Raw genomic sequence first — 25,031 nt, 5'->3', positions numbered from 1 at the left:
TCACTCACATCATTAGAGAACTGGGGAGTGGGTTAGGTGATCAAATCCCACTTTTAATTAGAAGAAAGCTTCTTATTTCTTACCTTGTGTCTCCCCCAACTGCCCTGCAACAGCACCGTGGGCCCCTTCTCCCCAGGCAGCTGCCAGCATCCCTGATGTGAATGCAGTGTTAGAGCATAGCAGAGCAGCCCCAGTGCCCACCACGGTGAGGGGGCCCTGGAAAGAGGCTCCAGGACCTGAGCCCCTTAGGCATCCCTTCCTGTGGACCCCAGGGAGCGGTGGACAGAGATTAGGGCAAGGAGTTATCTCCCAGTGCTGCTGCTTCTAGGAGTTTCCAAATGAAACCCAGAGTGGGGATGATTCTGGTGGAAGGCAGTAATGGGTGTGACCACAGATTTCCCCAGGGCTCAGGGGCCCCTCCCCTCCCCCTCAGCAGTAGGCCGAGTCCCACGAGGTGGCAAAGGGCCTCGTGCTCCCCACTCTGGAGTCTGTCCTACAAGCCTCTGCTTCTGTGACTTGCTTCTAGCCTACAGAACAAGGAAAAGGTATGGCTGTCACTCCCATGTATGTGCTAAGTCGCTTCAGTCATGTCCGACTCTGCTACCCCACAGATTGTAGCCCTGACAGGCTCCTCTGTCCATGGAATTCTCCAGGCAAGAATACTGGAATGGATTGCCATTTCCTCCTCCAGGGGATCTTCCCCCACTCAGGAACAGAACCCTCATCTCTTAAGTCTCCTGCATTGACAGGCAGATTCTTTACCACTGGCGCCACCTAGGAATCCCTAGCAACTTAGCACATGTACCCCCTTGAATACATAATAACACAGAAAAAACTGTCTTGCTAGTGATGAAATAAAATTTATATTTTAAGGCAGGACAAGAAAAATTCAACATAAAATTCCCTCTCTGCATTTGTCTGGACCTCCTTCCTCCCCAGTGTGCCGTGTGCATTTGAATTACACACAAACCTTGAGTGCCTCAAAGATAAGAAGGCTTGCTCAACCGTGAAGATCAATTTTTTCTTTCTTCTGATGCCAGCAACGCAATTTCTTAAAAGAACAGTGTGTTTTCCCGGCTCTGGAGAGAGTCATGGAGACTTGCTGCTCGCTTTGCAGGTGCTTACCGAAACTGTGTGTCCCGTGAACTTTAGGTAAAATATCAAGCTGTCACTTGGACATATGATCCTTTGTCTTGAAAATGTGTATGTCTGTGTTTTCCGCTTCTAATAGGTGAAACAGTTCTCTAAGCTTTCCAAGAATCTGCTTCCCAGGTTATAATCCTCAATTTGGCTAGAATAAAATTCCCTCTTGTTTCTTCATGATAGTGAACTGAATTCTTATCAACAGTAAAATGCGTTAGAGTGACAGATGCTCTCTGCTGGCCATGAAGAAGCAGCTGCCACGCTGTGAACAGCCCAAGGAGACAGCCACATGCCAGGGGGCCATGGGCTGCCTCTGGGAGCTGACAACCAAATGAACAAACAGACGGTGGCCCGGCCATAGGTAGCAAGAGAACCCTGACCCACCGTCTGCAGCAACCAGTCCAGGTAAACCCACCTATAGCAACCAGGAAGTCGGCTGCCATGTTCAAGTCAGACCTGTAGGAAATCAGACCATTGTCTCTAGCCACTGGTCCAGGAAGCAAAACCATGACCCCTGTAACCACTGATCCAAAATGCCCAGAACTTGTGTTGTACGAAAGGAGAGAAAGTTAAAACTCCCTTTGACAAAACAATCAGAACTTGATTAATAACTGATAGCCTCCTGATTTTGTCCTGATTTCCAATGTGGGACCAAGCAGAGGCCAACAAGCTCCCGAGCCAGCCACAGCTGGTCAGCTGCATCCAGTCTCCCCAGTCCAGCGGCCCCAGTCTGGGCACACCTGACCTGAAGCTGCCTCTTTGCTCCATTGTCAAGCTTTCCCGCCCCTCTACCTGCCTTTGAGTCCCTGCCAAATGCAAATAATGGTGGCCGACTCCCTTGCTATTGAAAGCTCTAAATAAATGGCCTTTCCTTGTTCCCATTTGGTCTTCATTTATTGCCACTGAGCCAAGAGCCTCAGCCACACAGCTGCAAGGAAGTGAATTCTGCCAGCAAACATACCAGCTTAGAGAACCCAGCAAAGGGTGCAGGGGTCTCAGCTGAGGGTGTAGCCCCCACCAACACCTGGACTGAAGCCTCGTGAGGATGAGAAACCTGGCTAAGCTGCACCCAGACACTTGACCCAGGGAAACTGAGAGATGACACACATGTGTGCTATATGTTGGGCTGCCACGTGTGCAGTGATGTAACATGCAGCCACAGGGAAGTAGTACACAGATCCTTATACGCAAGGAGTGATATAGCCTGGAGCCAAGCCTGGACTCTCTTCTAATACCTATGCCAGTTAGAATAGCCAGTGCCCTCAAATACCATGCCTGAGAGGGTACCACTGCCAGAAGGGCAGCAAATGTAACAATAAATACCACCTGAAGCAGAATTACCGGCACAACTACACCAACATTTTCAAACAAGCAATGATACAAATATTAAGAAGTCAGACATATGATACAAGAATCAGACCTCCCGCAAAAGGGAAATGGATGGAAATATGAAAAGAACATTTTGATACAGAAAGTGACAAGTGGAATAAAGAATAGATGGATACAGGGAATTGCTTGTTGGTTCAGTGGTCAGGACTCTGCTCCTCCTGCTGAGGGTCCAGGTTCGATCTCTGGCCGGGGAACTAATATCCTACGAACTGCATGGTGCAGCAAAAAAAAAAAAAAAAAGGCTACAAAGAACCAATGAACAGGGAGATGTGACCCAGGCCCTCTCCAAGGGACAGCAGAGGAGACTGGAGAGGGAAGGTGGAGAAGTTAAAAGGCTCGGAGGATGGACGCTGACGTGCAGATCCAGAAGGAGACCGGCAAGGGCCTGAAGGCATGTCTATAAGTTCCCCAGAATGTAGACGGATGAGAGTCTACAGCTGGAGAAGGCACCTCACTGTGGATGAAGAAAAATTCTCAGACCCCATCACAGTGGAATTCAAACACACTGAAGACAGAGCTGCTGTTTCCCAGCTTTCAGATGACGGAGGCCGACCACCTACAATGAAGCAAGAATGCAGATGACCTCAGGCTTCTCCACAGCGTACAGGGAATTCGATTTTTTTAATAAATATAACTCTGAACCTAGAACTTTAGAACTCACCAAACTGTCACTGGACTATAAGGACATAACAAAAAAAAAAAGAATCCTTGGGTCTATAAAGTCTTCAAAAGTGCACTCTGTGCCTAAGGTGCAAACATGCAAAGGACCACAGAGAAAACAGGTCCTGCAAAGGCTCTGAGGCTGGAAAAAGCCCAGTGTGTCCAACAAAGAGAAGACCAGAGTCCAGGGGCAGGGAGTGGGGAGTTGGGGGACCATGGGGACCGGTGCAGGGTGGGCCTCAAGGTGGAGCACAGTGCCAGAGTCCTTCTGTTGGCCTCAAGAAGGACTCTGAATTTCCAGAAGCACTATGAGAAGCCGGATGGTGAGCAGGAAAGCAATGTGACCTGACTTCGGTTTTGACTACAGTATAGCAAGTCCCCATACACAAATCAGTTCTGTTCCGAGAGCGTCTTCATGAGTCTGACAAAGTTAGTCCAGGTACCAAATCAGCGATAAAGCACTGTACTGTAATAGGTTTATAATACTTTTCACATGAATGATACATTAAAAAAACAACAACAAAAACATTTTTAATCTTACAGTACCTTGAAAAGCATAATAGTACAGTGCAATGGAGAAGGCAGTGGCACCCCACTCCAGTACTCTTGCCTGGAAAATCCCATGGACGGAGGAGCCTGTTAGGCTGCAGTCCATGGGGTCGCTAAGAGTCGGACACGACTGAGCGACTTCATTTTCACTTTTCACTTTCATGCATTGGAGAAGGAAATGGCAACTCACTCCAGTGTTCTTATCTGGAGAATCCCAGGGACAGGGGAGCCTGGTGGGCTGCCGTCTATGGGGTCGCACAGAGTCGGACATGACTGAAGTGACTTAGCATAGCATAGCTCAGTGCAATAGCTGGCATACAGGACCATGTTCACATCTTTCAAAGTTTTCGACATGAAGGTTGACTTACTGTATGTCCTTCTGCCTGCTGTGTGTACAAAGATCCTCAGAGGGCCAGACTGGATGCAGTGTTTCAGGGAGAAGCCTCCTTCTTCTGTGGAGTGGTGGCTCAGCCCAGGCTGGTGGGAAGGGAGACGGAGAGAAGGGCACAGATTCAGGTTACATGTTGTGGGGAAAGCAGGAAGGTGTCACTGATGTGTCTGTAGTTGGAACGAAAGAAAAAGCAAGAGTCTTGTCTTCGTAGGGTTTCACACTGTAAGCAGACATTTTGCGGGGATCAGTTTGAAAAGTATAGAAATACCAGATCACTATGTTGGGCAACAGAAACTAACATAGAGCTGTGGGTCAATTACACTTTAGAAAAGAAGAGATCAGATTTTTGGTTACCAGAGGCAGAGGGGAGGAGGAGGAGGGAAATTGTATGAAAATAATCAGGAGGTACAAACTTCCAGTTATAAGATAAATAAATAAACCCTAGGGATATAACGTACAACATGATAAATGTAAATAACACTGCTGCATGTTATATGTAAAAGTTGTTAAGAGTAAATCTCAAGAGTTCCCATCACAAGGAAAATATTTTCTATTTCTTTAATTTCATATTTGTAAGAGGTTTTGGCTTTTTTAAAAAATTATTTCCCTCCACCATGGGTGGATTTTTAAAATTTGTACTCTTTTTTGGCTGTGCGGCCTGCAGGATCTTAGCCCCAACCACAGATTGAACTTATGCCCCCATGCATTGGAAGCACAGGTCTTAACCACTGGACCACCAGGGAAGTCCCCTCATATCTATCAGAGATTATGGACGTTCATAAACTGTGGTGATCATTCATGATGTATGTAAGTCATCTGCATACCGTATACTTTACATGTATACAGTGCTCTATGCCAATTATATCTTAGTAAAACTGGAAGAAAAAAAGGTGAGAAAAAGCAAGAAATTAAGGATAAGGCAGAGATAGGGAAGCTTGGGGAGAGTTTTAGGGGAGCAAATTAGGAGCTCTAACTTCAGAATGTAAACACTGAGTAGCTGTTACCTCCCAGGAGTAGAAGATGTAAGGGAGTTATCAGGTACACCAGAAGTTAGAGTTGGGGTTATAGATCTGTGATCAGTGGTAGAGACAATGTGTTTAATTACCCAGAGAGTGTGAAGGGTATGGTGCTGGGTGGGGGGCAAGCAAAAGTGGGGGGCACTCGCTGGAGTCTGGTCATGCAGGAGGAGGCAGCGGAGAAGGAGGAAGACTGGATCCAGAGGACATGCTGTTGGCACAGAAGCCAAGAGAAAACGGGGTGTACTTATAGGAGAGAAATTAGCCTGTGTGGAGTAAAACTGAGATTGGAAATGTCCTGGCAGTGGTGAATGACAAAGCTGTTTCAGCCTGACATCAGGCCAAATATAGATATACAATTAATTCTCAACAGATGAGTCACACAGAAGAAAAATAATAATTCAGTGATGTAAAAGTTTCTGTTCTGAAGTCCAGCGCCCAAAGACTAGGAAGAATGAGGGGCCTGGGAGGTGAGCAGGGAACAGAACAGCATGGTAAATCCTTCAGTGCACCTGGGCCAAGTCAGGGCAGGCAGTTTTCCAATAAACCAAAGACAGCCAGGAGTCTTTACCTCTCATCCCTCCAAAACTGCTCCTGTCTCAGTAAACAGCACCACTGTTCACTGAAGGGCTCCCCCTGAAACCTAAGCAGCTGGGGGGATTCTTTCCACCTCTCCTCCACAGGGCTTCTTCAGCATGCCCTGAGGACTCGTCCTCCCACTGGACGAGGTGTGGGGTATAAACAGGCACTGGTAAGCACACCCACATACAATTTCTAAAATGCCACCCTGAGCGTTTCATTGTAACTCAACTGTTTCAAAAGAGACACTTTTTTTCAGTTAATGTCAACAATTATTTGCTACTTTTAAGGCACAGGCCAGATTTAATGAATTTATGGCTAAACTCAACTACAATGTAACCTAAATTACATCCAGGGACTTCCTGGGCAATCCAGTGGTTGAGACTCAATCCCTGGCCAGGGAACTAAGATTCCACATGCCTTGCAGAGTGCGACCAATTATAAATAAATAAACCTAAATTGCACCCAAACATAACCCAGGAGAGACATATAAACAAGCATGCCCTGGGGACTCTACCTGCATGGTGTAGGGAGGCAAACTTTCCCTCTGTTCTCTTAGAGTCTCTGGCTGTGCCCAAGACTTAAGCGGCCACAAAACAGATCAACAGAAGTAAAGCATACAAATTCTATTTTTACACATGCATAGGGGCCTTTGCAGGAAAATCACCAAAGTGATTAAGCCTAAGTGCTTATATATTTCATTGAACAAAGAGTGATTGTGGGAAAGTAACTGAAATTATGAGGAAGCAAAGAGAGGATAAGGGTTCTTTTCATCAGGTTTGTACAGATTCTTCTTGGCTTCATGCCTGCTAAGTTACTTCAGTTGTGTCCGACTCTGTACCACCCCATGGACTGTAGCCCGCCAGGCTCCTCTGTCCATGGGATTTCCCAGGCAAGGATACTGGAGTGTTGCCATTTCCTTCTCCAGGGGAATCTTCCTGACACAGGGATCAAACCCACATCTCTAACGTCTCCTGCATTGGCAAGCGGGTTTTTACCACTAGCACCACCTGGGAAGCCCTTCATATATTCATCAAATAACCAGAGTGCCTAGAACAGTGTCTGCCTCTCAGTACAGAATCATAACTGAATACAGGATGGAATGAACTACTCTGGCTAAAACAAGAACTATGCTTTTCAAATGCCCAAAGAAAATATGAAGAGAGAAAGTACAGTCAGTTTCACCAAAAAAGCACAGAACTCAGGAAGTGGCAGGGGATTATAAAACCCCCATATCATAAAACAAGATGGAAAAATTGAAAGAAATTCATCAGTTGGGTTTAAAAAGAAAATTCAATTATATAAATGTTGCTTCAAAAAGACTCATCATAATAAAAAGATGCAAAAAGATTTAAAATAGCCTTTCCTCTTCTCAGACCCCAGAGCATCCGGAATGCAGAGCCAGAACTAGGGAACATGGCGACTGTGGGGGCCCAGGATAGAATCTCCCTGGAAAAAGAGACATGAATGTCTACAATGATATTTCTTGACACAAATTTGATATGAGAGAAGAAAAGGAGATCGATGCTAGTGAACAGGATTTCAAATAACCAGGATTTTATATTTATCACCTCCAACTATAGCCTTCGGTCGCCTCCTTTTAAATCAAAGATAACTACAGTCAGAACCAAGACAAGGCAAAATAATACTTTTCTTCTGCATTTTTTGAGATTAAAAAAACCTGAAATGTCTAGCAAACAAAACCAGAAGGATTCAGCAGGATTCATTTTTGATTTGCAATCCAATACTGTACTGGCCCAACGAGGAGCTTTTGAAAACATGAAAGAAAAGATAAATGCAGTGCGTGCAATAATAGTTCCCAATAAGAATAACAATGAAATTATCCTGGTTTTGCAGCACTTTGGTAATTGTGTGGACAAAACAGTACAAGCATTCATGGAAGGTAGTGCCAGTGAAGTACTCAAAGAATGGACAGTAACAGGCAAGAAAAAGAACAAAAAGAAGAAAAGCAAGCCAAAACCTGCAGCAAAACCAAATAACAGTATCCCAGATTCCAATAAATCGGTTTCCATTCAAGAGAAACAACCTGCGCCCTCCTCAGAGAAAGGTGGTACTAATGGTTATCATGTCAGCGGTGCCATCGATGATACTGAGTCTGTGGACTCACTCAGTGAAGGTATGGAGACACTTTCAACAGAAGCCAGAGAACTGGAGGATCCTGAGTCTGACACATCAGAAATGCTGGATGGAACAGGATCCTTGCTGGAGAATGGTGTCTCTGATTTTGAGGCCAGATCTTTGACTATGCGCTGTACTCAGAATTCTCAACAAAATAGGAACGTTGCCAAGTCTCTCTCAAGAACTACTGTAGGACCTCAGCTTTCAAATTTAGGCATGGAAGATGTTCCCCTCTCTTTCACCAACAAAAAGCTTGGTTCTAATATTGAAAAATCTGTGAAAGACCTCCAGAGCTGCACAGTGTCTCTTGCACGATATCAAGTTCTAGTTAAAGAAGAGATGGATGCTTCTATTAAGAAAATGAAACAAGCTTTTGCCGAATTGCAGAGCTGTTCAATGGATCGGGAAGTGGCGTTGCTTGCTGAAATGGACAAAGTAAAATCTGAAGCAACTGAAATTTTGCTTAGTCGTCAAAAGAAAGCCGAACTTCTAAAGAAAATGACTGATGTGGCTGTTCAGATGTCAGAAGAGCAGTTGGTCGAGCTCAGAGCTGATATCAAGAACTTTGTTAGTGAATGTAAATATGATGAGGATCTGGGACGAGTGGCCCGATTCACCTGTGACGTAGAGACCCTGAAGAAGAACATTGATTCATTTGGACAACTATCCCATCCAAAGAATAGCTAGTCAACACGATCTCAATGTAGCTTGGTTACATCTATGTCTTTGAGTAACCCATGTGATGCCTCTGCTCCCAGCCTTACAAGTGCTAACAAGAAAACCTCGGCACCGGGGGATACACCTACAACCACAGCAAACTCCGGTGGCTGATCCTACCAGGCTCATCGAGAGGTATTGCCAGGAAACAGACGAGGACAAGGCTACAGGCCACAAGGCCCAAAGTCCAGTGACCCCACGAACCAAGGGCAACATGACAGCGTGGGTCGTTACAGAAATAGCTCATGGTATTCATCTGCTTCCAGGTACCAGAGTGCTCTACCCCAGGCACCAGGAAACACTAGTGAATGGCGCCAGGCTCACTCTGCAGGGACCAATGGGACTGGAGCCAGCATGGAGCCCAGCCCACCCAAGCCCTCATTCATTAAGAGGCTCCCCCAGCGCAAACCTAGGACCTCTCAGCCTGACGTTGTGAACTCCTGAGGAAAATTCCAGCCGGTCTCTCTTCTTTCCCACACAATTCAACTTGGTAACTGGACTTTAGGAAACTTCTAGTTAGATTTAATAACAAAAAGAAGTTTACGCATATCACTTTTTATGCCATTCTAAATATTTAGCCATTCTAAATATTTTGGTTTATTCTCTCCTTGTTTCCTCTTTACTGTTTTTGGAAGGGAAGCTGTTTTGTTTTGTTTTTTTTTTCCCCCTTGACCTTTCCCAGTGAGATGGATTGATTCTGATTGGTCATTCCCACCAGAAATTACAGGCAACTGTTGCCAGGTTTCCCAAGGGTAAGCAGTGTTTTTCCCGGGGCTCCAGGCCTTCCAGAGGCCTGAGGAAGCCTTCCTCAGCCAACCCGGCTGTCCAGGCGTTCTGGAGGAGACGGATCACAGCTGGTCTTGCTGCCTTTCTGTCTAAGCAGAAGCCACACATGCCTGTCGGGTTCCCTGTAAACACCAGGGGAGGCAGCGAGGGGGTTGTGTACAACCCTGAATTGGCCAGAAAAGGGGAAATTGAATAGGTGAAAATGGAAGAACCCTGGGACACATTTGATAATCTGCCTGTGCTCCTAAGCCGTGCCTGAGACTGACACTCAGATCGCGGTTTTAGTCTCTCGCTTGGCACCATAGCTTAACCTGCAGTTTCTTCCATATGCCCAAGCCTTGTTTTCTATTACCTTAGGCTGCAAACCAGTCTAGGGAAGTCTATGGGAAAGTAGCATTAATTCAAGGGAAAAAAGTATTTCTTCATTTCAGTGTTTGAAGATTTTTGTTTCTATTGTTCTCCCTCTTTCCTGATTCCCATTCTGACCCTGAACCAAATTTATAGCAATATAATTAGTGTTAATCTAAGGTGTCAACCATCCAAAAATTGCTGCAGTCAATCTTTAGAGTTGAATTAATAAAAACAATTGCATAAATGTTAAAAAAAAAAAAAGATTTAAAATAGAGGATAGACTAAAAAATGTATTGAACATAAACACAAAGAAAGTGGGGGTCATGGTAGGAATTTCAGAATAAATCAGGACAAAAACATTTAATAGGGCTGCTGCTGCTGCTAAGTCACTTCAGTCGTGTCCGACTCTGTGTGACCCCAGAGACGGCAGCCCACTAGGCTCCACCATCCCTGGGATTCTCCAGGCAAGAACGCTGGAGTGGGTTGCCATTTCCTTCTCCAATGCATGAAAGTGAAAAGTGAAAGTGAAGTCGCTCAGTCGTATCTGACTCTTAGCGACCCCATGGACTGCAGCCTACCAGGCTCCTCCGTCCATAGGATTTTCCAGGCAAGATTATTGCAGTGGGGTGCCATTGCGTTCTCCGTTTAATGGGGCAAAGGAGGCTTATTATACTGATAACTGCCATCCATTGTAAAAGCATAGTACCCATAAATATTTATGTACTGGGTAACAGCATGACAATGTTAGAATACAAGAGGTAGAAAATGCAAAGAAAAATGTCTGAACTCCAGTTGAAATGGAAAATGTTCATTTTATTCAGGAATGGGACAGGGGAGAAAGCAGGATATAAATTAGAAGACTGGCAAAGAAAATTATAAAAATAAATGACACAAACAATTAGAATAAATGCAAAAGATGAATTCACATTTAATTAGTTGGTGTTTGAGTTCAGGAATAAACAGTTTTGAACAACTACTATACGCTAAGTATGAACTAGATTATGGGGAGCATTTAATAAGCCTTTTCTGATAAATATGGAATTTTTTTCAAAATAGATCTTATACTAGGTCACAAAGAAAACCTCAAATAATTTCAGGGTGGCTATGGGGATTGATCAAGGAAACGTTACCCATTTACCATTGCAGATGCATAAATAAAGAGAAGCTATCATTATCCTTGTGATGACTGTACAGCTCAGATCCTGGAATACCAAACCACTTTTTTCAGGACACTCACCTCTATTTGCCCTGCTCAACAGAGGAAAGAAACAAATTGCCAAGTTGCCAGCTCTGGGCAATGCTTCCAGACCAGGACTGCTTGGTTTACTCTGGAAGGGAAATAACTTCATTAGAAATGTCATTTTCTTGGCTGGCTGGTCCTCAGCTGACAGCAGTGCGCCCAAAGCACTTGTGATCTCTGCGGCTGACTGGAGTGCACACTGCAGTCTCCAGGGACCCGGGCAGGGGGAGACCAAACCTGCCAAGTGTGAGAATGTCCCTGAGAGGGTCCAAGGTTCATTATTTTTAAAAAGGTTTTCTTTTTTTTCCCCCCTCCTGGAGTTTTCTCTGACCACCTATCTCAAATCGCAGCCTCCCTAGCAACCTCTCTTTCCCTCCCCAGGTTCATTTTTCCTCCATGGCACGTTTCATCAACCATGGCACGTTTCATCAACCATGTCACATATCTTCCTTGTTTGTCTGGTTTATTGACTCTCTCCCCATGAGACTGAGGGTTCCAGGAGAACACAATGTTTTGTCTGTTTGGTTCCCTGCTGTAGCCCCAAAGCCTACAACAGGGCTTGGCACATACACAGTTGCTACTCAGTAAACAGTTTGGTTGAGTAACCCCCAAATCCATCTCTACAGTAGAATGTTTACCTGGGGGGAATACAGCCTAATGGGTCCCAAGTTCTAGGATACATTGAGCCTGTGTCCACAAGATGAATGAAGTTTTCAAGAGGGTGCTAGAAAGGGAGAAAAGGAAAAGAACAGGAAGAAAGGAGCAGAGGCCATACCTGTCCAGTATTTACCTGCTGCTGCTGCTAAGTCACTTCAGTCGTGTCCGACTCTGTGCAACCCCATAGACGGCAGCTACCAGGCTCCCCCATCCCTGGGATTCTCCAGGCAAGAACACTGGAGTGGGTTGCCATTTCCTTCTCCAATGCATGAAAGTGAAAAGTGAAAGTGAAGTCTCTCAGTCGTGTCCGACTCTTAGCCACCCCATGGACTGCAGCCTACCAGACTCCTCCATCCACGGGATTTTCCAGGCAAAGTACTGGAGTGGGGTGCCATTGCCTTCTCCAAGTATTTACCTGGGGTTGTCTACAAAACACAATCGTTCCTGGTGGAGGAAGGGAGGGAAGGGGGAGAGATGTGGGGCCAGGTCTGCCTCTGTCTGCTTCGCCCTTCTTCCAGTGTATCCAACCGCAGAGGAATTCCTGACACTTTTACCTGCAAAACCAGTAAGAATCCATACTTCACCTCTGCTCTGGCCACCTTTCTCTCAATCTGAGATCATTTCAAGTCTCCTAACTTGTTTCCACCTTTGCCCCTTGCAATGGACTTTCTGGTACAACATCAGACCCATTTTTCAGCAATGTAGCCAGACCACATTACCCTCCATGTAGACTCTGGTGATTTCTACCCAGCAGCTCAGAGCCCCTACCCCTAGTCCTCTTTGCAGGTTATTCCTTTCCTCACCTGCCCGAATTCCACCTGCTCAGGCTGGCCTCCTCGGAGCACCCCAGACACAAGGACTCCCCAGCCTGCTTACTTTGTCTCCAGTTCCCACTGCTGACAGCCTCTACAGCCCAGATAATTAGCTGACTGATGCTCATGGGTCACCCTCTGCCCCTGCACCCACCCCACCCCCGTCCAAGTGTCCAAGTAAGTCAGTTCCACCAAGGGCAGGGAGATCTTTGTTTGGAATCAATAACAAAGATCTTTTGGTCTTTTGTCCTCTAGCTCATCTCCAAACATTACAGCAGTGCCTGGCACAAAAGCAGGTGCTCAATTATTCATGGAATGGTTGACTTGGAACAGAAGACGAGCACAGTGGGTTCCGTCTTCCTGGGAGTCTAGCTGAATACAAAGGATAAATTTGGGGATTTTTAGAAGGTCTGGGGCAGAAAGGAAACAAAATATAAGATTTCTGTCCGTTGGCTTCCTTTTTCTGCTCCGTCCAAAAACGGTGTCTCTGAGTTGTTCTTTTGTTTTTGTTTTTTTGAGACACCAGCTACTTTGGTAACCTTTAGGTATTTCTCTCCAGCGGGGAAGTGAGAGAACTTCCCCTCACCAGGGACTCGCCAGACCACTCCTGGTTTGGGGCGGTGAACCCGCCCGCACCCCCTCGCCTCTCTGCCTGTGCGCGTCGCCCCCACCAGGGGTGAGAAAGGTCTCCCAGCGCGGAGCCGAACCACATCCTCGCACTCTCGCGGGCCGGGGGCTGGGCTGCTCATGCAGAAACAATCCCAGGCGGCCCCTTATGCAGCGAAGACGAGCACAACATCGCGCGGCAGGCACCCGGCGCGTTCAAAGCGGGGACAAAGCGCCGCGCCCCACTCGGGCTTCAGGGACTAGGGCTCCCAGCCCGCGCGGCGGATCGGGGATTGCGGCGGGGCGGTGGGGCTCGTTCCGTGGAGGGGGGGGTGCAAGTGTTCATGCAGCCGGGAGGATGAGCAGATCGAAAGGGGACGCTGGGCCTTGTCTCCGGGAACAACAGCCTGGCTCTCCCCGGGGGAGCGAGCAAAGCGCGGCGGCGGCGCCGAGGCGGGTCGGGAGCCGGGCCAGCGGGGTTCGCGCCGGGTTAGATCAACTTTCTGCCGCAGCTCTCCGCCCTGCAGCCGGGGCGCCGGCTGCCGGGGTGAGCGTAGAGGCTGCGCGTCCCGGGGCGCAGGGTGGGCGGTACGGGGTGGGGGGTGGGGGGCGGGGGGGGCAGGGCGGGGGTGGACCCGGGTCGCGCAGGCGCCTTCCTCGCCCCCTCGGCTCCCCCGCCCCATCGCTCCAGAGTTCGGGAGGGCGGCTGGGGGAGGGGGATGGCCCGAGCTGGAGCCGAGGGAGGACGCGAGGCAAACACAAAGCCCTTCCCTCGCCTGCCTCCTCTTCCTCCGCCAACAGCGCCTCCCGGGCGGGGCAAGTCAGCCCGGCGCCGGTCCGCGGGGCTCGGGTCGCCCCCCTCTCCGAGACCTGCGGGGAGGGCCTGTGCGAGGTAAGGGGCGGCGGCAGCGGAGACCCCACCCCCTGGGCCTGCACCCCAAGCGCCTGGAGACCCCCCAACGGGCGCACGCGGGCGGAGGCTTTGCAGGGTTCGGGGCGCGGGGTGCTAGTCCTCGCACGCTCCTCCCCTCTGGAGGAGACCTGGGGGGCCTGGCAATCGAGCGGCTCTGGGGTCGTGGGGACGCACGGGGAAGGGGGCACCAGGGAGTAGGGGCGCCGGGACTGGGCCAGGATGGTCTTTCCCAGCGGGAATCCTCCCGGGGCCTCTGCGCGGAGGGTAGTGGGGAGGGGGACACCGCGGCTGCAGGCGCGGGGGCTCGGGGTGCGCGCGCGCACGGCGGACGGCCGCGGGGACTTGAATGGAGTTGGACCTGCGGGGATGCAGACGGTGTGTCAAGTGCGCCCTGAGCCGCGCAACCTGGAGCTGGGGTCGCAAGCCCGGGGCAGACCGGGTCGGTGCGCTCGGCCAGTGTGCGGGGCAGACGCTCGGGCTAGAGATTTCCTCCCCTCACCCACTCCTGCGGGGGAGAGGCCGGCCGGGGAACGAAGGGGCTGTCGCCGTGATTGATGGCGGTGCGGCAGGCGGAGGAGCCCAGGGTTCCTGCGCGGAAGGGAGGGGGTCACTCTCACACTTTGAGGCTTCCACGTCCCCCCATCCCCGGGTTCGGTCTCCACCCTTGGACTCGGGTCCCACCAGCGCAGTGTCTACCCACCCGCGCCCCTCGCCCCCGACGGCCGCGGGACTTCGGAGAGTTTGCAGAATTCAGCTTTAAAGCCTGTGATGTGTTGCCAAGAAATACAGGCGAGAGGCTGACCCCGCCCCCACCTCGGGCCCTCACCGGCGCCTGGCTTCTCTAGTGGAGGGGGGTGCAGGGGGGTTTCCTAACTCAGGACAGAAAGCCACAAAAACCCGAAAGCTGGGGGGCTGTATTTTCTTGCAGCCCTGAGGGTTTCAGGCACAGTAGGGTTTCTTAGGAACGTGCTGTCTTCAGTAAGGAAACCCCAGGGCACTCTTCCGACCAACAGGACTTTGTAAATATTGCAGCAAAAACAAACAGCTGGCGGAACTCGGTCATTAACAAAAATAGTATTTTAATGCACTGTTGAAAACCATCAACTTTCATGTGAAAAATCCCCTGAACAAAATGTCAACGTTTTACATCAAGACCGGTTGTGGTTATGACCTTGCGTCACTGTGCGGTGGAAACAGTGTTTCCAATCGCCCTGTTTGTCTAGACCCCACCTGGGGGTTTCTGAGCCTTGGCAGAGTGGCATGCTGCAGTTTAGGCAGTGCGGCTTTAAACAGAATAAATAGTCATGTTCTTTTGTTTTTACTGTGACTCTAAAAAAAACATGAAATATAATTGATTTACACTGTTGTGTTAGTTTCAAGTATACAGCACAGTGATTCAGCTGTACACAGAGATACATTCTTTTTCGGATTGTTTTCCCTTGTAAGTTGTTTTTTGACTGTGGAACTGCTACTATTTTACCCAGTTCAAGTATGCGAGAGTATTTTTGTGAGTGTACATAGAGGTGGGCATTTCCTTTTTGGCCTCCAGTTCCAATTCTATCTCTAGAACAAACATGCATTGTCCCTGCCTTGGCACCTCTACAGCATCGTGGCCTGGGATTGAGGGGGGCGAGGGGGGCGGTGGGGGGCTCCTATTTGGGACCTCAGAAAGAACACTGGTGGTTGACAGGAGCTTTGGGGTTTGGGGACTCTGCTCTCAGCCTTTGGAGGCTGGGGACAGGAGAACGCCCTGCTACTGTGACCTCCTTTGTCTGGAGACCCTCTCCCTGCTGCAAACATGTTCTCTGAGGGAAGAAGGAGATCTAAAATAGCCCTCCCCTCCGCCCCCCCCCCCCCCCCGCCCCCCATGCAGAAATAGATGCAAGCAGCTTGACTCCCTCTAGGGCTGCAGGTATGTGCTTGTTTAGAGAGAACGTCCAAGCAGCCCTCCCCCAAACCCACCCCAGGTCCCCCTCCCAGTTCTCCAAATTCAAGGGCCACCACCATAATTCTTCTCCAGAAATATCTCTTTGGGGAGCTAAATCCTCCCCTTCCTCTTGGAGGAGACAGATAACTCATTTCTCCTCTGTCCGAGGGTATGCAGCCCTGAGAGGTCGGCCACAGTTGGGCCCAATTAGCACAGGCACTGCCCACATTCCACCACGAGGCTCTGTCCTGTTCCTCGTGTCAATCCAGGTCTGATGATACTGCCAGATTCCTAGTGGTTTCAGCTGAATTCCGGCCGCCTTTCCCTGGTCAGGCACCCCAAGTCCTTGGGTGTGTATTGTACATGCATGTTTGCTCAGTCCTGTCTGACTCTGCAACCCCACGGAGTGTAGCTCGCCAGGCTCCTCTGTCCGTGGGATTCTCCAGGCAAGAATACTGGAGTCGGTCGCCATTTCCTACTGCAGGGGCTCTTTCCAACTCAGGGTTCTAACCTTCGTCTTCTGCGCATCCTTTGTCTCCTGCATTGGCAGGCTGATTCTTTACCACTGAGTCACCTGGGAAGCAATTACTTTTGAGCAGTATTCAGTGGCCCCTGCTCAACCTCTGTCTTTGAACTTCCTAAGGGTGAAAGCCAGCTCCAAGCTCTTACTGCCTAACACTTCGTGAATGGGTGTTGAAAGAGTGAACAGAAGTTTCCTTCTGTAAAAAGCATTTGGAGGAGTTGCAGAGCAATAAGTATATCCTTAGCAGATAATCGTATTATTCTAGTGCTTTATAAAATGCGTTTCCAGATAATATCACAGTTGTTTGTCACAACAACACTAATAATTCCGTTTGGTAGGTAGAAAAACAGAGGCCTGGACAGGTTAAAGCACCAAAGTTGGAAGTAGAGCCTCAAGCCCAGTACTCCTTTAGCTGAACCCCTGCTGACTTGCTGGAGGTGGCTGGACTCAGATACACACACACCATGAAGTGTATGTCCAGAACAGAATTTACGAAGTGGTGTGTTCAGAGGCACTTTTCCAGAGACATTACTACAGAGTCACAGGGGTAAAATGTTTTAGAGAAATAAGAAGGTTAAGCAGGTTTTCCACTGCAGGACTTTTCAGTGCCATTATTATTATGTGCATCGGGACTCTTTAGGATGACTCCATAATATGGAATGTTTGCCAACTTCATTTGGCCCCAGAACCAGGAAGCGTCTTCCGGATCCACCATTCTTAAGGGGTCCACTTGGGGAAATTGCTTAGTTCATGCAAAACCTCCTAACGTCTAGGCAATGTTCAAGGAATACTAGTGTGCAGAAGAGTAAAAATATATGTTCTGGACATTTAAAAGGCAGAGTAATCCCCCCTTGTAAATTTAGAGTGAATTGTTGGCTTGCCAGCTCCTATGCATCTGATTAGTCTTCCCAGGCGGTGCTAGGTGGGTAAAGAACCCACCTGCCAATGCAGGAGACATCAGAAACATGGGTTTGATCCCTGTGGGGTCAGAAGGATCCCCTGGAGGAGGGAATGGCAACCCACTCCAGTATTCTTACCTGGAGAATTCCATGGACAGGCGGGCTACAGTCCCTGGTATCTCAAAGAATCAGACACGACTGAAGTAACTTAGCATTTGCACACGCATGCATCTGATTAACATGAATCAGTGCTCTCCCCATCCCACCCCCTGGTGTGATCGGGTCTCAGGGACCTGGAGTTCTTTGGTCAGCAGTGCAAACAGGCCCTAGTGAGTGGGCTCCCTGGGCTGCGGTAAGCAGGCAGAGCTCACCCAGCCTCCCTAGACAGCGCCTCAGAAGCCCCCAATTCAGACACACCCATTGTTGGCAGTTGTTTTTGAATCAGAGCTTGCCTGCAATCTATTAGGTACTTTTTACCCATTGGTACCTCTGGCTATTCAGGCTTGATTGCATTTAAGAGAGGAGCTGAACAGAGGATTCCAGTGTGTATTTCAGGGATTCAGAGGAGAGTGGTGGGCTAGGAGGAGCCCTGGAAAAGATGATACTGTGATCAGACAGGCTGGGTGAATTTAAGTCCATCTGCATTTGGATGGAGGCATTTCTAGGTCTCCAGTGCTGAGCAAATGTGTCTGCAGATTTGTGTCATAGGTTATTCCAAAGACTAGAAGATATGTGGGCTCCTTTAGAGATCTGTATTTAATAGGATGGTGTCACAGAGGTCAAGAAAAGGAATGTTTTGAGAAAAATGGACCAATCAGATGGGGTGGATATTCCTGAGTGAGCATGTGAGTGTCCTTCTGCATGTGTGGCCAAGGGAGACAGTCGGGAAGAAATACTGAGTGTGACTTCTAATCTGTTGAGTTTAAAAGTCCTGCATGTTACCTCGATAGAAATTGTCAGTGAAGAGCCAGAGTTGGGGTACTGGGATACTGAGGGGACCAGAGTGGGCCAGTGAACTAACCCAGGGACAGGCCACAGGACAAGTAGAATGAGGTCAAGGCAGAACCTAGAGGCCCATGTCCAGGGGCCTGGAAGGGAAGAGAAAATGCCTGTATTGATGGTGAGTCGGACCATTCAGAACTTGTGACTGGCCAGGACCCAGACTACCCCTAGTTTGTGAATTATTTTCTAACAAACAACTTTATATTAGTTTCATGTGTGTAGCTTAATGATTCAGTATTTATATTGTGAAGTGATCACTGTACGTCTAGGTAACATCTGTCACTATACAGTTACAGAATTTTTGTGTATGTGATGAGAACTTTTAAAATCTATTTTAGCAACTTCCTTGATAGCTCAATTGGTAAAGAATCCACCTGCAATGCAGGAGACTCTGGTTCGATTCCTGGGTCGGAAAGATCCGCTGGAGAAGGGAATGGCAACCCACTCCAGTATTCTTGGGCTTCCCTTGTGGCTCAGCTGGTAAAGAATCCACCTGCAATGTGGGAGACCTGGGTTTGATCTCTGGGTTGGGAAGATCCCCTGGAGAAGGGAAAGGCTACCCTCTTCAGTATTCTGGCCTGGAGAATTTCATGGGGTCGCAAAGAGTTGGACACAACTGAGTGACTTTCACTTAGCAACTTTCAAATATGCAATACAGTATTATTAACTGTAGTCAGCATGCTGTTCACTGCATTCTCTGACTTACCTATTTTATACCTGGAGGTTTGCACCTTTTGACCACCCTCACCCACCTTTTGACCACCCTCACCCATTTCATCCCCTGTCCCTACCCCCTGCACCTACAACTCTGGCAACCAGCAATCTGTCTTCTTTTTCTATGAGCTTGGCTGTGTGTGTGTGTTTTAAAAATTCCACATATAAATGAGATTATAAGGTGTTTGTCTTTCTTTATCTGACTTATTTCATTTAGTAGGATGCCTTCAAGATACATTCATGTTTTTGCAAATGGCAGGATTTCACTCTTTATGATGGCTAGATAATGCTCTATTGTATACATGTACCACACTCTTGAGAGTCCCCTGGACTTCAAGGACATCCAACCAGTCCATCCTAAAGGAGATCAGTCCAGGGTGTTCATTGGTAGGACTGATGTTGAAGCTGAAACTCCAATACTTTGGCCATCTGATGCGACTCATTGACTCAATGGAAAAGACCCTGATGCTGGGAAAGATTGAGGGCAGGAGGAGAAGGAGATGACAGAGGATGAGATGGTTGGATGGCATCACCGACTCAATGGACCTGGGTTTGGGTGAACTCTGGGAATTGGTGATGGACAGGGAGGCCTGGCGTGCTGCGGTTTATGGGGGTTGCAAAGAGTCAGACACGACTGAGTGACTGAACTGAACTGAACCACATCTTTATCCGTTCATCCATCAATGGACAGCTAGGTTTTTTTTCTATATCTTGGCTATTGTAAATAGTGCTGCAGTGAACATGAGGTGCAGATATCTCTTCAAGTTCCTGTTTTCATTTTCTTTGGATAAATATCCAGAATTGGAATTGACCATGTGGCAGTTCTAGTGTAAACTTTTTGAGGTATCTCTATTTTGGTTTCTGTGGTGGTTGCACCAATTTACATTCTCACCAATAGTGCAGAAAGGGTTTTCTTTTCTCCACATCAGCAACATTTGTAACCTCTCTTGTTTTTGATGATGGCCATTCTGACGGGTGTGAGGTGATACCTCACTGTGGTTCTGACTGATTTCCCTCATGATTAGTGATGTTGCACATCTTTTCAAGTGCCTGTTGATCATCTGTATTTCTTCTTTGGAGAAATGTCTGCTTAAGTCTTCTGCCCATTTTTGGATTGGGTTTGTTTTTTGTTGTTGTTGAGTTGTATGAGCTGTTTGTATATTTTGGAGATTAAGGCCTTGTCAGTCACGTCATTTACAGATATTTCTGAGATGAGAGTTTAAACATTATGACTTAAGATCTCAAGAGATCTATCATCAGATCTAATTTTAACTGTTGACATAAGGTGGAAATCGATCTCTTTCTTATTTTTTTCCTATTTTAAAAATTTATTTACTTTTAATTGAAGGATAATTGCTTTACGATATTCACTAATTGTGTTAGTTTCTACCAGACATCCACATGAATCAGCCATAGGTTTACCCATGTCCGCTCTCACTTGGACCTCCCTCCCACGTCCCTCCCCATCACTCCTCTAGGTTGTTACCCAGCTCCGGGTTGAGTTTCCTGAGTCATACAGCAAATTCCCATCTAGTTTTCATATGGTAATGTATGCTTCCATATTACTCTCTGGGTACATCCCACCCTCTCCTTCCTCCTCCCCAAACCGTGTCCATTAGTCTGTTCTCTATGTCTGTGTCTCCATGACTGCTCTGCAAATAGGTTCATGAGTACCATCCTTCTAGATTCCATATATATGCGTTAATATGCGATATTTGTTTTTCCCTTTCTGACTTACTTTCCTACGGAATTTTTATCATTTAGTGTAAGTACCAAGAAACCATTAAAATAACAATTGCAAGAGAAAAAAATGATCAACATTAAGGGTAAAAGAAAATGAATAGTATGAAAAAGTAGCATTTTTCACCATTGTTTCTCCATAAGTTCATTTAAACATCTGGGCCTTAGTTGGTGTTTACTGTACTGAAGAATTCCCTGTACACACCATGGAAAGTGATTGAGGAAAAAAATGGAATGCTTCAGAGGAAGCTGTACTCAGTTCTTCTGGAGAGAGAAAAAGAGCCTCACTTGAAAACCAAGACTGTGTTCTCAGAGGTTCTGATGCTTTTATAAATGAAACATCATTCTAGAAACAGAGACAAAAATCAATAAACAGCAGCGTAGTTGTTGAAGGTTGACTGAACTAAAGGTTCTTATACAGCTGTATACTTGTGTGTTATTCAATTTAACAAAACTACCTTTGAGGAAACTTTTTTTTAGTGAGTGCTGGGAAAATGGACCAAGATACAAAACAATCTAAGCGTATTTATACACCGTATGAAAACCCAGCACAGAAGCAGGGGCAAAATACTGTAACAGGTAAAGCATTTTCAGAAGAATTTAACATTCAACAGACGAGTTTACCAGTGGCGGTTGGTGAGGGGACTCAAACCACCTTGTCCTCTGTCTCGATGATGAGATGTGAAGCCTTGTTTTTCATGTAGAGTTGCTTTGGCTCAGCCCCTGCCCTGCTCTACAATCCACTGGCCCTGCCATCGGGTCCCTGCACCTCGTTCATGTCACATCCTCACCTGCCTCCTTCCCAGCTTGGATTTTGGGGTCTAGGGTAATAGCCCTTCTTTGGCATAAACCTGAATTCTGTTGTCGTCTCTCTCAGGGGACTCCCCTGTGTGAACCCATCCCCTGGTCTATGTCTGCCCCAGGAGGTGGACAGGCTGGAAAACCACAAGCATGTCAAGGGTTCATAGCTGTTGATCTCAAGGGCTCCTGCTCCATTTATCAGTCTCTCTTCTCAGTACCTGTCTGCATCTGAGATGCACTGGGAAAGTTACGGGCTTGTCTGGTTTTTGCCAGAGTAGCACTGGCGTATCTACAGCAGATACTTAAAAAAAAATTATTGGAGTATAGTTGCTTTACAGTGTTGTGTTTCTGCTGTACAGCAAAGTGAATCAACTGTATGTTTATATACGCCCCCTTTTTTGAATTTCCTTCCCATTTAGATCAACACAGAGCACTGAGTAGCATTCCCTGTGCTACTCTGTAGGTTCTCATTCATTATGTGTTTTATACGTAGTAGTGTATCTGCGTCGATCCCAACCTCTCCATTCATCCCACCCACCCCACCCCTTTCCTCCTTGGTGTGTTTTCTATGTCTGTATCTCCATTTCTGTTTCTCAAATAAGATCATCTGTACCATTTTTTGCAAAAGTAGAAAGTCAAGAAACACCTGGAGTAACAGGCAAATTTGGCCTTGGAATACGGGATGAAGCAGGGCAAAGGCTAACAGAGTTTTGCTTAGAGAACGCACTGGTCATAGCAAACACCCTCTTCCAACAACACAAGAGAAGACTCTATACATGGACATCACCAGATGGTCAACACCAAAATCAGATTGATTATATTCTTTGCAGCCAAAGATGGAGAAGCTCTATACAGTCAGCAAAAACAAGACCTGGAGTTGACTGTGGCTCAGATCATGAACTCCTTATTGCCAAATTCAGATTTAATTGAAGAAAGTAGGGAAAACCACTAGACCATTCAGATATGACCTAAATCAAATCCCTTATGATTATACACTGGAAGTGAGGAATAGATTTAAGGGACTAGATCTGATAGAGTGCCTGATGAACTATGGACAGAGGTTTGTGACATTGTACAGGAGACAGGGATCAAGACCATCCCCCCCCCAAAAAAATGCAAAAAAGCAAAGTGGCTGTCTGAGGAGGCCTTGCAAATAGCTGTGAAAAGAAGAGAAGCGAAAAGCAAATGAGAAAAGGAAAGATATTCCCATTTGAATGCAGAGTTCCAAAGAATAGCAAGGAGAGATAAGAAAGCCTTTCTCAGCGATCGACGCAAAGAAATAAAGGAAAACAATAGAATGGGAAAGACTAGAGATCTCTTCAAGAAAATTAGAGATATCAAGGGACCATTTCATGCAAAGATGGGCTCAATAAAGGACAGAAATGGTATGGACCTAACAGAAGCAGAAGATATTAAGAAGAGGTGGCAAGAATACACAGAAGAACTGTACAAGAAAGATCTTCACCACCCAGATAATCATGATGGTGTGATCACTCACCTAGAGCCAGACATCTTGGAATGCGAAGTCAAGTGGACCTTAGGAAGCATCACTACAAACAAAGCTAGTGGAGGTGATGGAATTCCAGTTGAGCTATTTCAAAGCCTAAAAGATGATGCTGTGAAAGTGATGCACTCAATATGCCAGCAAATTTGGAAAACTCAGCAGTGGCCACAGGACTGGAAAAGGTCAGTTTTCATTCCAATCCCAAAGAAAGGCAATGCCAAAGAATGCTCAAACTACCACACAATTGCACTCATCTCACACGCTAGTAAAGTGATGCTTAAAATTCACCAAGCCATACTATGAACTATGAACTTGCAGATGTTCAAGCTTGTTTTAGAAAAGGCAGAGGAACCAGAGATCTAATTGCCAACATCCTCTGGATCATCGAAAAAGCGAGAGAGTTCCAGAAAAACATCTATTTCTGCTTTATTGACTATGCCAAAGCCTTTCATTGTGTGGATCACAACAAACTGTGGCAAATTCTGAAAGAGATGGGAATACCAAACCATCTGACCTGCCTCTTGAGAAACCTGTATGCAGGTCAGGAAGCAACAGTTAGAACTGGACATGGAACAACAGACTGGTTCCAAATAGGAAAAGGAGTACATCAAGGCTGTATATTGTCACCCTGTTTATTTAACTTATATGCAGAATACATCATGAGAAATGCTGAACTGGAAGAAGCACAAGCTGGAATCAAGATTTCTGTGAGAAATATCAATAACTTTAGATATGCAGATGACACAACCCTTATGGCAGAAAGTGAAGAAGAACTAAAGAGCCTCTTGATGAAAGTGAAAGAGGAGAGTGAAAAGGTTGACTTAAAGCTCAACATTCAGAAAATGCAGATCATGGCATCCGGTCCCATCACTTCATGGCAAATAGATGGGGAAACAGTATAAACAGTGGCTGACTTTATTTTGGGGGGCTCCAAAATCACTGCAAATGGTGATTGTAGCCATGAAATTAGAAGACAGTTACTCCTTGGAAGGAAAGTTATGACCAGCCTAGACAGCTTATTAAAAAGCAGAGGCATTACTTTGTCAACAAAGGTCCATCTAGTCAAGGCTATGGTTTTTCCAGTGGTCATGTATGGATGTGAGAGTTGGACTATAAAGAAAGCTGAGCACAGAAGAATTGATGCTTTTGACCTGTGATGTTGGAGAAGACTCTTGAGAGTCCCTTGGACTGCGAAGAGATCCAACCAGTCCATCCTAAAGGAGATCAGTCCTGGGTGTTAATTAGAAGGACTGATGTTGAAGCTGAAACTCCAGTACTTTGGCCACCTGATGCAAAGAGCTGACTCATTTGAAAAGACCCTGATGCTGGGAAAGATTGAAGACAGGAGGAGAAGGGGATGACAGAGGATGAGATGGTTGGATGTCCACCGACTCAGTGGACATGAGTTTAGATAAACTCTTGGAGTTGGCGATGAACAGGGAGGCCTGGCATGCTGCGGTTCATGGGGTTTCAGAGTCAGACATGACTGAGCAACTGAACTGAACTGTACCATTTTTTCTAGATTCCAGACATATTCGCTAATATATGATATTTATTTTTCTCTTTCTGACTTAACTCTGTATGATAGACTCTAGGTCCAACTACATCTCTACAGATGACCCAATTTCATTCCTTTTAATGATTGAGTAATATTCCACTGTGTATATATACCACATCTTTATCCATTCATCTGTTGGTGGACATTTAGATTGCTTCCATGTCCTGGCTATTATAAATATGCTGCAAAGAACTTTGGGGTACATGTGTCTTTTTGAATTATATTTTTTCTCTGAGTATATGTCCAGGAGTGGGACATAATAATAGTTCTTATTTTTAGTTTTTTGAGAAATCTCCATACTGTTCTCCATAGGGCTTGCACCAATTCACGTTCTCACCAGCAGTATAGGAGGGCTCCCTTTTCTCCACATCGTCTCTGCTGCTGCTGCTAAGTCGCTTCAGTCGTGTCCAACTCT

The 25,031-nt window shown here is 46.7% G+C and overlaps 1 protein-coding gene, 1 long non-coding RNA gene and 2 pseudogenes across 7 annotated transcripts in view; 3 read left to right on the top strand and 1 right to left on the bottom strand.

Moving 5' to 3' along the window:
- The window catches only part of LOC113903470, a 29,868-nt gene extending 16,287 nt beyond the window's left edge, over positions 1 to 13,581 (bottom strand). For 2 of the 5 annotated variants that reach the window (XR_003514131.1, XR_003514130.1), the window contains exons 1-4: positions 12,421 to 13,581; positions 12,033 to 12,171; positions 10,958 to 11,684; positions 4,110 to 4,218 (exon numbers count right to left, since the gene is read on the bottom strand). This is a non-coding gene — a long non-coding RNA (uncharacterized LOC113903470). Of the gene's footprint in view, positions 1 to 757; positions 3,089 to 4,109; positions 4,219 to 10,957; positions 11,685 to 12,032; positions 12,172 to 12,420 lie in introns of those variants that run through there. The other 3 variants (XR_003514132.1, XR_003514134.1, XR_003514133.1) reach the window with 3 other exon arrangements.
- On the top strand, positions 1,690 to 1,775 carry LOC113903759 (annotated as a pseudogene).
- LOC113903466 lies at positions 6,746 to 9,173 on the top strand (annotated as a pseudogene).
- Positions 13,582 to 13,724: 143 nt separating the features above from the next.
- The window catches only part of RIN2 (Ras and Rab interactor 2), a 207,762-nt gene continuing 196,455 nt past the window's right edge, over positions 13,725 to 25,031 (top strand). For both annotated transcript variants that reach the window (XM_027559602.1, XM_027559603.1), the window contains exon 1: positions 13,725 to 13,927. The gene's annotated coding sequence lies outside the window, so the exon portion shown is untranslated. The remainder of the gene's footprint in view (positions 13,928 to 25,031) is intronic.

The sequence above is a fragment of the Bos indicus x Bos taurus genome, chromosome 13, assembly GCF_003369695.1.
Source record: "Bos indicus x Bos taurus breed Angus x Brahman F1 hybrid chromosome 13, Bos_hybrid_MaternalHap_v2.0, whole genome shotgun sequence".
In the NCBI taxonomy this organism is placed as follows: domain Eukaryota; kingdom Metazoa; phylum Chordata; class Mammalia; order Artiodactyla; family Bovidae; genus Bos; species Bos indicus x Bos taurus.
The sequence above is the reverse complement of the archived record's forward strand: the minus strand, read 5'-3'. Positions and strand labels throughout refer to the sequence as shown.